Below are 13,380 nucleotides of genomic sequence, written 5' to 3' on the forward strand. Positions count from 1 at the left end.
TTATGGCTCCTTGGTCATCTCTGTGTCCACCGCAGCATCACCGACCTCAGTCTCATCCAACTGGATCTCATCATCAGCAACTTCGGGTGTGACTGGGTTGGTGAATATCTGACGTACTGCCTCGGAAGTGTCAGCAGCAATGTCTGGCTCCTCACACTGGCCAGCTGGTGCTGTATGTGCTGTAGGATCTGGTCCTGGGTGGTGCTGGTCAATCAACATGTCAAATAGAATGTCTTTGGCTATTGCAAGCTTGGTAGCCTATCTCCGGAGCTTGTCCACTAACTTCTTGGAGGCCTGTGACTTCTGCATCTTCTTCACTTCCTTGCCCATATCTTCTATTACTGACCCATGCTGCATCAAAGTGGCCATGATTGTGTTTTGATTCTCCAAGAGCTTCTTCAGAGTTTCTTCAACTGTAGGGGGAATCTGGGGTGCCAGAATGGAGAACTGTGCTGCAACATGACTAGATATGTCAAACAGCTGTGCAGTAGCTGTATGCATCTAGTTGTTGAGGCTCGCCATTGTCTGGGAGAGTCACAGCGTAGATAGTGGAGCAGTGGGCATCGACACCGGCTTCAAGGCCGAAGTAGAACCTGTAATGAGGGCTGCTGGAGGCACTGATGCTGAAGGTGGGGGCATAAGTATTGCACTGGCTGAAGGCTCTACTAATATAGATGGCATGTCGGCTGTCTCTGTATCTACCACCGATGGCTCATCAGACTGGCCTATGGTGGTAGTTGGCTGACCCATTTTCTTAGGGTTGTGTGCATCCATCAACGGATACCATGAGAAGGGCTTCTTTACCCGCACTTTCGTATCAAAATCTCTCGGCTCAACCCGTGCATCCGTAAGATACTCAGTAATGGTGTTGGGATACGGGTAGGAGGTATCAGCTTGCCTGGCGACCACAGATATGTTGGCCGACTTCACGACACCTACATTGATCAGGTACCCGGCCATGATGGAGGCGACTAGAACCGCCCGCTGGATTGGAAGATTTGTCTCATTCTGACATGGGTCGAGTCGGCTACATATAAAGGTCTGCCACCCTTTCACCTCAAAACTTAGGGTTTTTCTGTGAATAGACACCCCTGCAGTAATACATGATGGTGGTGGCCAAGGAGCTGCTAGAAACTCAGCTAGCCATGGGCGAGCTGCATCTCCTATTGCCAACTTCTCCAAATACTATGCAGGCTCAACATCATCAAACCCCAAGTAGGCGTTCAATGTGTGCTGGTCAAAACGCACCTTCAGGTTCCTCACTTTGGTTATCTTTGTCCCTTTCTTTATGTGCGCCACAATGTGTGCTGGTCGAAACACACCTTCAGGTTCCTCACTTTGGTTATCTTTGTCCCTTTCTTTATGTGCGCCACATTGGCATAGAACTCCCGGACAAGATATTCCTTTGCATCCACTACACTTTGGGTGAATCATATCTACCCTTTCCGCTCTCAGAACTGCCTCAAGACTGCTGGGTTATACTTTTCTAAATCTTGTAATTGGAACTGTCACTCAAGATGAGCGACCTCACCGGCCACCACCCACGAAAGCTAGTGAAAGCAGCCAGACTAACAAACCGGTCCTCCCAGACCTCTTTCTTCTTCGGCTGCTCAAGGCCGGCAACTATAGTATCTCCCCCTCGACCATCATCTGGGATATCATCAACTGTAGTCGCTGGTGCCTCAGGAATAGGTGTAGAGGAGGGCTCGGAAGCCTGACTAGCACTTTCTGAACCCTCAGAGGTGCTATGTGATGTGGAAGGCTCGTCCCGAAGTTGATACCTTCCTAAAGGCTTTGATTGGACAGCCGGCAGCTCTTGAACTGAGTTGCCTTCCGATGCTTCCCTAGACGGGGCATAAGAACTGGATTCGGAGGGCTCTGTATTTCTCCCTTGACCGGCTGTAGCCTTCTTTGAGATTATCTTTTGGAGGGCGAGGGGTAAAACACTCTTTCTTCGACCCCTGGAAGGTTTACCCCTCCCCTTTGAAGTATCACCTCTGCCTCGAGATCTAACCATTTTTCAGTATCAAGCAACAACAAGTGTCAGTTGTAATTCAAGTGCAAACATACAAGAACACACCAGAGAGACAGTGAACAACACAATGTAAAACATGCTTGCAGTGTAGGGGAGTGCGGTCCGCAGAATTATCAGTGCGGCCGCAGAGTTGGATTTGCGGTCCGTATAATTTTCAGTGCGACCACAGAATTGGAATGTGGTCCGCACAATTGTCATTGCGGTTGCAGTTCAGATACCACCAATATGCCAACTCTCTGATAATAGAGAGTGGGCTATTTTGCGGCCGCAATAACTTTTCTGCGGTCCGCACATTTTCTATTGCAGCCGCACATGTGAGTCATCAAATTGACAACTATCCGATAATAGAGAACTAGTTGTTCTGCGGCCGCGATGGGATTTCTGCGGTCCGCACAATTTTCATTGTGACCGCAGAATTATGCTAGACTAAAGGTACCCTAATCTTAACTTCTGCGGACCGCACAATTTCTTGTGCAGCTGCAGATTTCATAACAAATACGAACAGAGTTCTAGGGTTTGTAATTTTTGCACAAATTTGACATGGTAGCAGTGTATAATCATGAAAACCTATTTACCCATTCCCCATAGAGCAAGTACCAGATGACCTACTACAGTTTTAACCCCACATTGTTGTATAATTATATTCTACTGACAAATGGCCTAAAACTAACTAACAAATTGTAAATTAAACTAAAAATCGAAACATTCCTTAGGTAATTGAGGCATAACAGATATGAAGTAGTGCAAATAAGTGATCACAAATGTTGATTGTGTGTGGCAGATGATTTACCAGATGATTCTAATATTTTAGATTTGTGAGTGCTGAGAGAGGGAAAAAAAACATAACAGTAGCTCTAGGCCTTCTGTTTATACTAAGGGTTCTGACTGAGGGACAAAGGGTTGAGTGCGGCCCTACTGCGGTCCGCACTCTGTTATCTGGGGATCAGAAGCCCTTGTTGATTTGCGGTCCGCAGAATTTGCTGTGCGGCCGCAGATTCAATTGCGATCCATAGTATATGGGTTGCGGCCGCAGATTGGCTATTTCTCTGACAAACCAACTTCAGAGAGTTGGCATTTTTTCCTTTCAATTTGTGCGGTCCGCAGTGCAATTGTGCTGCCGCAGAGCCCATTTTGCTGAAGCAACCAAAATTGTGTGGTCCGCACAATACAATTACGGTCCGCACTTCTTTCCACACTTATCTAATTTTCTGGGCACGGTTCCTATAAAGTACACTCATCCCTGCAACACATTTCAAATCCAATTAGCACAAAAATAGCACCTATCTACAAAAGAAGAAAAGAAAGAAAAAGAAACATGTGTTGCTTCCGAAGAAGCACCTGATTTAACGTCGTAGCACGACGCAGATTACCATCATTTGAAATGAATAACTGCCACCACGTGGCCATCATCAACCTTTCCCAAATAATGCTTCACTCGATGACCAATGACTCGGAATACCTCATCATTTTTGTTCTTCAAGTCCAATGCACCAAAAGGTGTCACACCCACAATTTCAAAGGGACCACTCCATTTAGATTTTAGCTTTCCGGGAAACATCTTCAACCGTGAGTTGAACAACAAAACAAGATCGCCCTCCTTTAACTCCTTGTTCCGAATGTATTTGTCATGAAGGTACTTCATCTTCTCTTTGTACAAGGACGAACTTGCATAGGCATGGTACCAGAACTCATCCAATTCATTCAAATGTGCAACCCGCAAGTTAGCGGCTATATCCCAATCAAGATTCAATTTGTTTAAAGCCCACATGGCTTTGTGCTCAAGTTCCACTAGAAGATGACAAGATTTTCCAAACACTAACCGGTACGGAGACATCCCGATAGGAGTTTTAAAAGCAGTCCGATAAGCCTATAGTGCATCATCAAACTTCTTTGACCAATCCGTCCGGTTAGCATTCACTGTTTTGGACAAGATACCCTTTATCTCCCGATTGGAGACTTCCACTTGATCTCTTGGTTGTGGATGATAGGGAGTCATAACTTTATGAGTGACACCATACTTGCTAAGAAAAGTGTCAAAAGCCTTGTTGAAAAAATATGACCCCCCATCGCTTATGATAGCCCACGGAGTACCAAATCTTGTGAAAATATTCTTCTTCAAGAACGCCACCACACTTATCGCTTCATTGTTAGGTAGAGCAATGGCCTCAAACTATTTAGACACATAATCAACCGCGACCAAGATGTAGGTGTTTTCACAAGAACTCACAAAAGGACCCATGAAGTCAGTACCCCACACATTAAAGATATCAATCTCTAAAATGGTAGTGAGAGGCATTTCATTCTTCTTCAAAATTCCACCGGCCCATTGACATTCATCACATCGTTTCACCATATCAATTGCATCTTTGTAAAGAGTGGGCCAATAGAAATCGCAACTTACTACTTTGGTTGCCGTTCTTGCTACGCCATGGTGACCACCATAAGGCGAAGAATGGCAAGCCTAAAGAATATCACTTTTCTCTTCGTTCAGTATACATCTTCTAATTACCCCATCAATGCAAATCCGGAAAAGGTATGGCTCGTCCCAATAATAATCTTGACAATCCCATTTGAGCTTCTTCCTTTGGTTTGAAGAGAATTCATCGGGGATGATTCCACACACAAGGAAGTTTGCTAGATCCGTAAACCATGGCCTTCATTGAGATAGCCAAGAGTTTCTCATCGGGGAAGGATTCATTGATTTCAAGGCCATCATACGGCCTCCCCTCCTCCTCCAAATGAGACAAGTGGTCTGCCACTTGATTATCACTCCCTTTTCAATCTTGGATGTCAATATCAAACTCTTGCAATAATAGCACTTATCTCATCAACCGAGCTTTTGAATCTTTCTTGATCATAAGATAGCGAAGTGCCGCATGAACCGTATGTACAATAACCTTTGCACCCATCAAGTATGGGCGAAACTTCTCAATTGCAAACACAATGGCAGGGAGCTCTTTCTCTGTCATGGTGTAATTGAATTGGGCATCATTCATGGTATTACTAGAATAGTAGATCGGAAGAAAATTCTTGTTAATGTGTTGCCCCAAAACTGTTCCAACCGCTACATCACTAGCATCGCACATGAGCTCAAAAGGGATACTCTAATTAGGAGCGGTGATAATGGGAGTGGTTGTCAACTTGAACTTTAGAAATTCAAAGGCTCTCATGCAATCATCATTGAAGTGAAACTTAGCATCTTTCTCTAAGAGTTTGCACAACGGGTTCACCACTTTAGAAAAATCCTTGATGAAGCACCGGTAGAACCCCGCGTGACCTAAGAAACTTCACACGTCTTTCACCAAAGTTGGAGGTGGAAGTTTAGAAATCACCTCTATCTTTTCCTTGTTGACCTCTATGCCATTCTTTGAAATTTTGTGGCCAACGACAATGCCTTCCTCGACCATGAAATGGCATTTCTCCCAATTTAGCACCAAGTTCGTTTCTTCACACCTTGCCAATACTCTATCCAAATTTGCCAAGAATCATCAAAATAATCCCCGACCACCGAGAAGTCATCCATGAAGACTTCAAGGTAGTCCTCGACCATATCCGTAAATATTTCCATCATACACCTTTAAAAAGTCGTCGGTGCATTACATAAGCCAAACGGCATCCGCTTGAAAGCGAAAGTACCATCGGGACATGTGAAAGTTGTTTTCTCTTGATCTTCCGGAGCAATAAGAATTTAGTTGTAGCCCGAATATCTATTTAGAAAGAAATAGAAAGCACGGCCGACCAACCTATCAAGCATTTAGTCAAGGAAGGGAAGTGGAAAATGGTCCTTCCTTGTGACTTTGTTTAGTTTGCGATAGTCCATACACACTCTCCACCCAGTTACCATTCTTGTGGAAATCAACTCATTCTTGTCATTAGTGACCACCTTCATGCCCCCCTTCTTTGGGACACATTGCACCGGGGAAGTCCACGAACTATCAGAAATGGGGTAGATAACCCCGACATCCAACCACTTGATAATCCCTTTTTTGACCACGTCTTGCATAGCTTCATTGAGTCTCCTTTGATGTTCAATAGATGAGTTGGCATCCTCCTCCAAGTTAATCTTGTGCATGCAAAATGGGGGGCTTATTCCCCGAATATCCGCCAAAGTCCACCCAATAGCCTTCTTCCTCTTATGGAGCACCATAATGTAGAGTCAACCTGCACGTTAATCAAACAAGAGGAAAGAATAACAGGTAAAGTAGAGCAAGAACCAAGAAATTCATACCTAAGATGCGGAGGTAATGGCTTTAACTCCAAGGTAGGAGGCTCTTCAATTGAAGGCTTTGTAGGAGGAGTTTTTCTATTCTCAAGATCCAAGGAAAGTTTCCGGGGTGCATAGTTGTACGACTCCATTCCTTGCAAAGAATTCACACATTCCATGAAGCCATCCATCTCGTCATCATCAAAGTTGAGCAAGACGGCCTCCAACATATCATCCACATTAATCGTGGCACTTGTATCATCAATAATTACATCGGTCACCAAGTCCACGAAAGAACACACTTCATTGCTATTTGGTTGCCGCATAGATTTGCACATGTAGAACACCACCTTTTCATCACCCACCCAAAAAGTGAGTTCTCCGGCTTCCACATCAACAAGAGCCTTCCCCGTAGCAAGGAAAGGTCTTCCAAGAATAATCGGTACCTCATAGTCCACTTCATAATCAAGAATAACAAAATCCGCCGGAAGGATGAACGTATCAACACAAACCAATACATCTTCAATCACTCCCAACGGTCTCTTCATTGTACGATCGGCCATTTGTAATCTCATAGATATGGGTCTTGGTTACCCAATTACCAAAGTCTTGAAAACCGAATAGGGCATCAAATTGATACTTGCCCCAAGATCACAAAGAGCTTTAGCAAATTCAGCACTTCCAATGGTACAAGGGATTGTGAAAGCACCGGGATCTTCTAATTTAGGAGCCATTGAATGAACAATTTCACTCACTTGATGAGTGACTTTGATAGTTTCAAAATTCATTGACCGCTTCTTTGTCACCAAATCCTTCATAAACTTTGCATAACCCGGCATTTGCTCCAAGGATTCAACTAATGGCACGTTTATCGAGAGACTCTTCATAATGTCAATGAACTTTTTGAATTAATTCTCGCCATTTTGCTTGGCGAGCCTTTGAGGATATGGAGGAGGTGGCTTAGGCAATGGTGCCTTAGCCTTTTGCACTACCGGTGGCGGTATATAAATAACATGATCCCTAGACGAGTTCACTTCCTCTTGAGTCTCTTTTACATTGTCATCAATATTAATCCGCACTTTATAATTTGCTTGCACCACATTGCTCGGGAGTTCTTCTTCTTCTACCCTTGATTATTGCCTCCACTACAATTGCCTTGATTGTTGTTGTTATACCAATTGCTTTGATTGCTTCCACCACTCCAATTACCTTGATTGTGAGAATTCCAATTTCCTCGATTGTTTTGAGGTCTCCCTTGTTGTTAGCTTGGGCCTTGGAAGTTGTTTCTTTGCCTTGAAAGTTGTTCACATATTGGACTTCTTCTTCTTGGTCATTGTAGGAATCCTCTTGATCAAACCTACTATCTTCTTGTACACAATTTTCTACTCTTTGTTGCACTTGCGGACCCTTTGTTCTCCATTTGTTCACCATCATGCTTACTCCCTCTATTGCATTGACTTGCCTCGGGTTTTGCACTTGTTGAAGTTGAGTCTTTGCCAATTGGTTCATGGTGGTGGTCAATTCGGCTATGGCTTGCCCATGGTCATGCAATTCTTTGTGAAGGTGAATCACATTGGGATCCCCTTGTGGAACATTAGCCCGGGATTGTCACGCAGATGAAGGATCTGCCATCTCATCCAAAATATCACACGCCTACGCATAAGGCGTAGTCATAAAATTCCCACCGGCAAGTTGATTCCCTACACATTGGTTGGTTGTATTGATACCCCTATAGAAAGTTTGTTGAATCATGTTATCCGTCATATCATTGTTGGGGCATTCTTTCACCATTGTTCTATACCTTTCCCATATCTCGTGTAGTGGTTCATTGGGCTCTTTCTTGAATGCTAGAATTTCATCCCTAAGAATAGCCATGTGCCTGGGAGAGAAGTACTTAGAAATAAATTTCTCTGCTAATTCATCCCAAGTATGAATGAAATGATTTGACAAACATTCCAACCAATCTAAATCCTTCCCCCGTAGAGAGAAGGGGAAAAGCCTTAGCCTCAAAGCATCCTCGGAGACATTTGTTTGTTTGCTCCCCCAACATGTATCTACGAACCCCTTCAAGTGTTTGTATGCATTTTGACTCGGTGCACCGGTGAAGAACCCTCGTTGCTCGAGCTAAGTGAGCATCACATTGGTTATTTGAAAGTTGTCTACCCTAATACGGGGAGGGACTATAGCACTTGCATACCCTTCATTCGGCAACACCCGGTGTGGAGCCGCTCGTGGTGGAGGTGGGGGTAGAGAAGGGACATTGTCATGAGGCACTCGACCTCGTCTATTGGCTTGAGGTTCAAGAGGGACCTCATCCAATTGATCATCCTCAATGTCCACATCCCCCAAAGTTAAGTTTCCGAGCTCACTGTTTGCCATGATTGCACCTATAATTTCTCAACACGTTAGTAACAAGGAAGGAAAAGAAGATATTCCAGAAAACACACCTAAATATATAGCTAACACCGTTTTTAGCTCCCCGGAGACCGCGCCAAAAATTAATTTCGTCCAATTTCACACCTCAAATCAAGGTTATGAAACGGTCGATTGCAATAATAGTACCCAATAAGAGTCGGGATAGATTTCTACAGGGAGCTATATATGGGAGTTAGGAGTATATATTGTAGTATGTGAGTTTGACTATCACAATTTACTCTTCCACAATTTTGGTTTGTTTCTATGTCTAATTTAAAATTAAGATTGCAAAAGTTAAGAAATAGAACTAAGAGAATTGTTTTTGTTATTTTTCAAGTTTTGTAAAAAGCATAGGGCTATGACCATTACATAGGTGCTTGCCTTATGGGATATAGACTTTAATGCTTGTTTTGTTGATCGGGGTGTATTATAGGTATCAACTCTCAATTACCCACTCAATACCTCTCGGTCAAAGAGTGATTTTGCCCAATTTGGCTTTCTCAAGTCCAAATGGGTATTGCACAAAACTGTTTATAAAAGCAGCTCAAGGCGGGTTATTACTATCTCTAGGTTGAACCCTTTAATTAGGATTATCAATCTCTCGATCGACCCAATTTCTTGTTAGCCAAGTTGTCCTATACTAAATCTCTCTTTCTCAAGTAGAGATTAAGTCAAATAGGCATGAACTAATATTTGCAACCATTAATTCCACAAATTAAAGCATGAACAAGGCTAAATAATAAGCATCCAACCATAAACAAGCATCAAATTAAACATACATAAGGTTTACACACTAGGGTTGGGTCACAACCCTAGTAAAACTCTAGCTACTAATGCTTGAAATTGAAGAAATAGAAGAAGAAATTATAAATAAACTCATATTGTGAAATCAAAATGATAAAATCTATGTTAAAATATTCCAGAATATGAAAAACTACTAAAAGGTAAAAAGAAACGGCTACTGTAGCTGCTGATGTCAAAAGTTAACCTAAAATTATGAAACTCGTCTATTTATACAAGGCTAAAAATTTCAGACAAAAATGCCCTTCGGGAGGTTCTGAGGCCACACAATGCCATGTGCAGTCCGCAGATTTCTTCAACTTGTCAGGACTGGAGGTCTGCGGCCGCATACTTCTGATCTGCAGCCGCAAGGAATTCTTTCTGCGGTCCACAGATTTATAACTATGGTCGCACTTGGTCTTCTGCGATCCGCACTTTTATGTCTGCGGCCGCAAGGCACTTCTTCTGCGGCCACACAATTCCTGTGCAGTCCGCACTTCTGAGGGATTGGAAACTTGGGACTTTGCACATTCTCTGAACTTTGTTCCTAGCCATCTTTTGCAGCCGCACAATTAATGTGCGGTCCGCACTATGTACAAAAGTATGTTGGCCTTTCCTTCATCATCTGCGGCCGCAGATGAAATTCTGCGGTCCGCACTTTGTTAGCTTCTGTACTTTTTATGGCCTTGAGTTTATAATACTCCTTTTTGAGTTGGATTTCATCTCGAGAATCCATCTTCCAATATTCCTGCTATTTAGCATATTTTATCAGTTTTCGGAAACACAATTCAATGTTTTTAGACTAAAACAAAAGCTAAAAGGCGCTAATAAGTAGCCAAAATCCTCACTTATCAGTCGCAGTTTAGTGTGTGCTAAATAAGGGTGGAATGACTATAGTGCAAAATGAGAACAACGAGTTGATCTCAACAAAAACAGTTACAAGATGGGTAATGTGTATGGATTATAGAAGATTGAACAAGGCCACCTAAAAAGACCATTTTTCGTTGCCATTCATTGATCAGATGCTAGATAAATTGGCGGGGAGGTCCCACTTTTGCTTCCTGGATGGATACTCGGGGTATAACCAGATCTCTATTGCCCCAGAGGATAGAGAGAAAACGTCGTTCACCTGTCCGTATGGCATCTATGCATTCCGGAGAATGTCGTTTGGCCAATGCAATGCACCCACCACATTCCAAAGGTGCATGATGGCCATCTTCACAAATATGGTAAAGAAATAATGGAGGTTTTCATGGATGACTTCTCAGTGGTGGGGAACTCATTTGATGATTGCCTTATGAACTTGAAAAGAGTATTGAAGAGATGTATAAAGACTAATCTGGTATTGAACTGGGAAAAGTGCCATTTCATGGTACAGGAAGGTATAGTCTTGGGACACCTAGTGTCAAGTAAGGGAATTGAAGTGGACCGTGCTAAGGTTGATATAATTGAGAAGTTGCCTCCACCCACTTCCGTCAAGGCCATAAGAAGTTTCCTTGGTCATGCCGGTTTTTACATGCGGTTTATAAAAGATTTTTCCAAAATTGCTAACCCTTTGTGTAAATTGCTTGAAAAAGATCACCCTTTTGTGTTTTCTGATGACTGCAGGGTAGCGTTTGAGGAGTTGAAGAAGAGTCTGGTGACTGCACCAATCATAGTGGTACCCGACTGGGACAACCTTTTGAGCTGATGTGTGATGCAAGCGACTATGATGTGGGAGCAGTTCTTGGGTAGAGAAAAGATAAAGTCATGAATCCAATCTATTATGCAAGGAGAACCTTGAGTGGTGTCCAACTAAATTACACAGTGAAGGAGAAAGAGATGCTGGCAGTGGTGTTCACATTTGACAATTTCAGGTCATACCTAATAGGCTCGAAGGTAATTGTGTATACATACCATGCTTCTCTCAGGTACTTAATTGAGAAGAAGGATTCAAAGCTGCGCCTGATTTGATGGGTGCTACTGCTGCAAGAGTTCGACTTGAAAATTCATGACCGAAAGGGAACGGAAAACCAAGTTGCTGATCATTTGCCGAGACTTGAAGGAGCTTAAAAGAGGGTTGAGGTGGAAGAGATCATGGAGACTTTCCCAGATGAAAGACTTTTAGCCACGAGCCTTGAGGTAGCGCCATGGTATGTAGATGTTGCAAACTACCTGGCGAGCGGTTTGTTCCCTATGACGTGTCCTCTGTGCAGAAGAAAAAGTTCTTTCGTGATTATCACATGTATTTTTGGGATGAACCATATTTGTTTAGGATTTGTATTGATAACATGATCCAGAGATGCATTCCCGAGATATACCAAGCTCTTGTTTTGCAGGCATGTCATGTTTCGCCTTATGGAGGCCATTTTAGAGGTGTAAGGACAGCTGCTAAAGTGCTGGAGTCGGGCGTTTATTGGCCGGCATTGTTTAAAGATGCACACTTTTGGGTAAAAAGTTGTGATAAGTGCCAAAGGACGGGGAATATTTCTCGTCGACATAAGATGCCCATGAACCCAATTCAAGTGGTGGAAGTATTTGATGTATGGGGAATCAATTTTATGGGACCATTTGTCAGCTCATATGACATCAAGTACATACAGGTCACAGTGGACTATGTCTCGAAATGGGTAGAAGCTGTGGCACTCCCAACAAATGATGCAAAGGAAGTTATTGGTTTTCGAAGAAAAATATCTTTAACTGATTTGGTACTCCAAGAGTGATCATCAATGATGGAGGCATCCACTTCTGCAATCGGGCCTTTGCAAAGTTGTTGGAGAAATATGGCATTCGCCATAAGGTCGCCACTCCGTATCACCCACAAACAAGTGGGTAAGTTATGATAGGCTATAATCTCGTGTTTTAGTCGCTTAATACACTCTAATTTACTGCACTTTACTCGTTTTGAGCTTTAATTGATAGTGTTTTATACTAATTTTATGTTTTATTCCTTGTAGGAGTGATTCCGAGCTATGTAGATGTTATGGATTGAATTTGAGTGGTTTAGAGCTTTGAAGTCTGAGTAAATTCCCAAGGGATTAAGTCGGTATCGTGTTCGGGGGGTCGAGGACCAAGTCTGGACGTCAAAACGCAAGAAAAATGCATACTCTGATAAATCCCCACTACCGCGGCGGTGGGGCGCCGCGCTTGTGCATTTCTCTGTTGCCTGTCAGAACTAGCTCTCTGGATTTCCCTACTAATGCCCTGCATGGTGCGTCGCCCCATGCGGCGTGCCTGTGCAATTTTTACAGAGTTATTTTCCTATTTCGGCTAGGAGAAGGTGATTTCGTCTAGGCCCGACCCTACTTGGTATAAATACATGAAAATTGTTATTTCTTGGACTTTTCACAGACTTTAGACCTAAGGAAGCTAAGGAGGAGTTGGAAGAGCAAAAGCATAAGGATTTCATCATTCCTTCCTCACTCAAGACCCGTGTTTGGATCGAGTTTATATTTTCCTATCTTTTAATTATATTTGTGATGAATTGCTCCATATCTATGGATTAGCTCTCTTTAGGGTTTGATGGATTTGGTGTATTGATATTTATTTGTGGATTATAACTCTAGTTTTATGTATTTAAGCGTTTTTTGATGATTTAACTGTTGCATCCATATTCACTTGTTCATGTAATCGAGAGAGGCATAACTTGTGATATCTTTGCATTATATTGTTGGTTGAGTTCATTTCTGAGTAATCGAAAGATGCTAGTTGAATTATTGATTAAACCTAGTTAGGAGAATAATCGAAAGAGGTTTTCCTAAAGACCAATCCACTATGCATTCTTGCATATCTTCACGTGCTTAAAATTGGTTCATCTTGTAAGGTTAAGACTTAATCGAGAGGGGAGTTTTTACTAAATGTTTGAATTAATAATTGAGTGAATTCGAGAGACTCACTTAAATATTAGAAGTGAATTATCTGAAGTTAGATCCCAAACAATTATTTTGCACCTATCATATCAATCCCT

The sequence above is a fragment of the Nicotiana tabacum genome, chromosome 14, assembly GCF_000715075.1.
Source record: "Nicotiana tabacum cultivar K326 chromosome 14, ASM71507v2, whole genome shotgun sequence".
Classification (NCBI taxonomy): Eukaryota; Viridiplantae; Streptophyta; class Magnoliopsida; order Solanales; family Solanaceae; genus Nicotiana; species Nicotiana tabacum.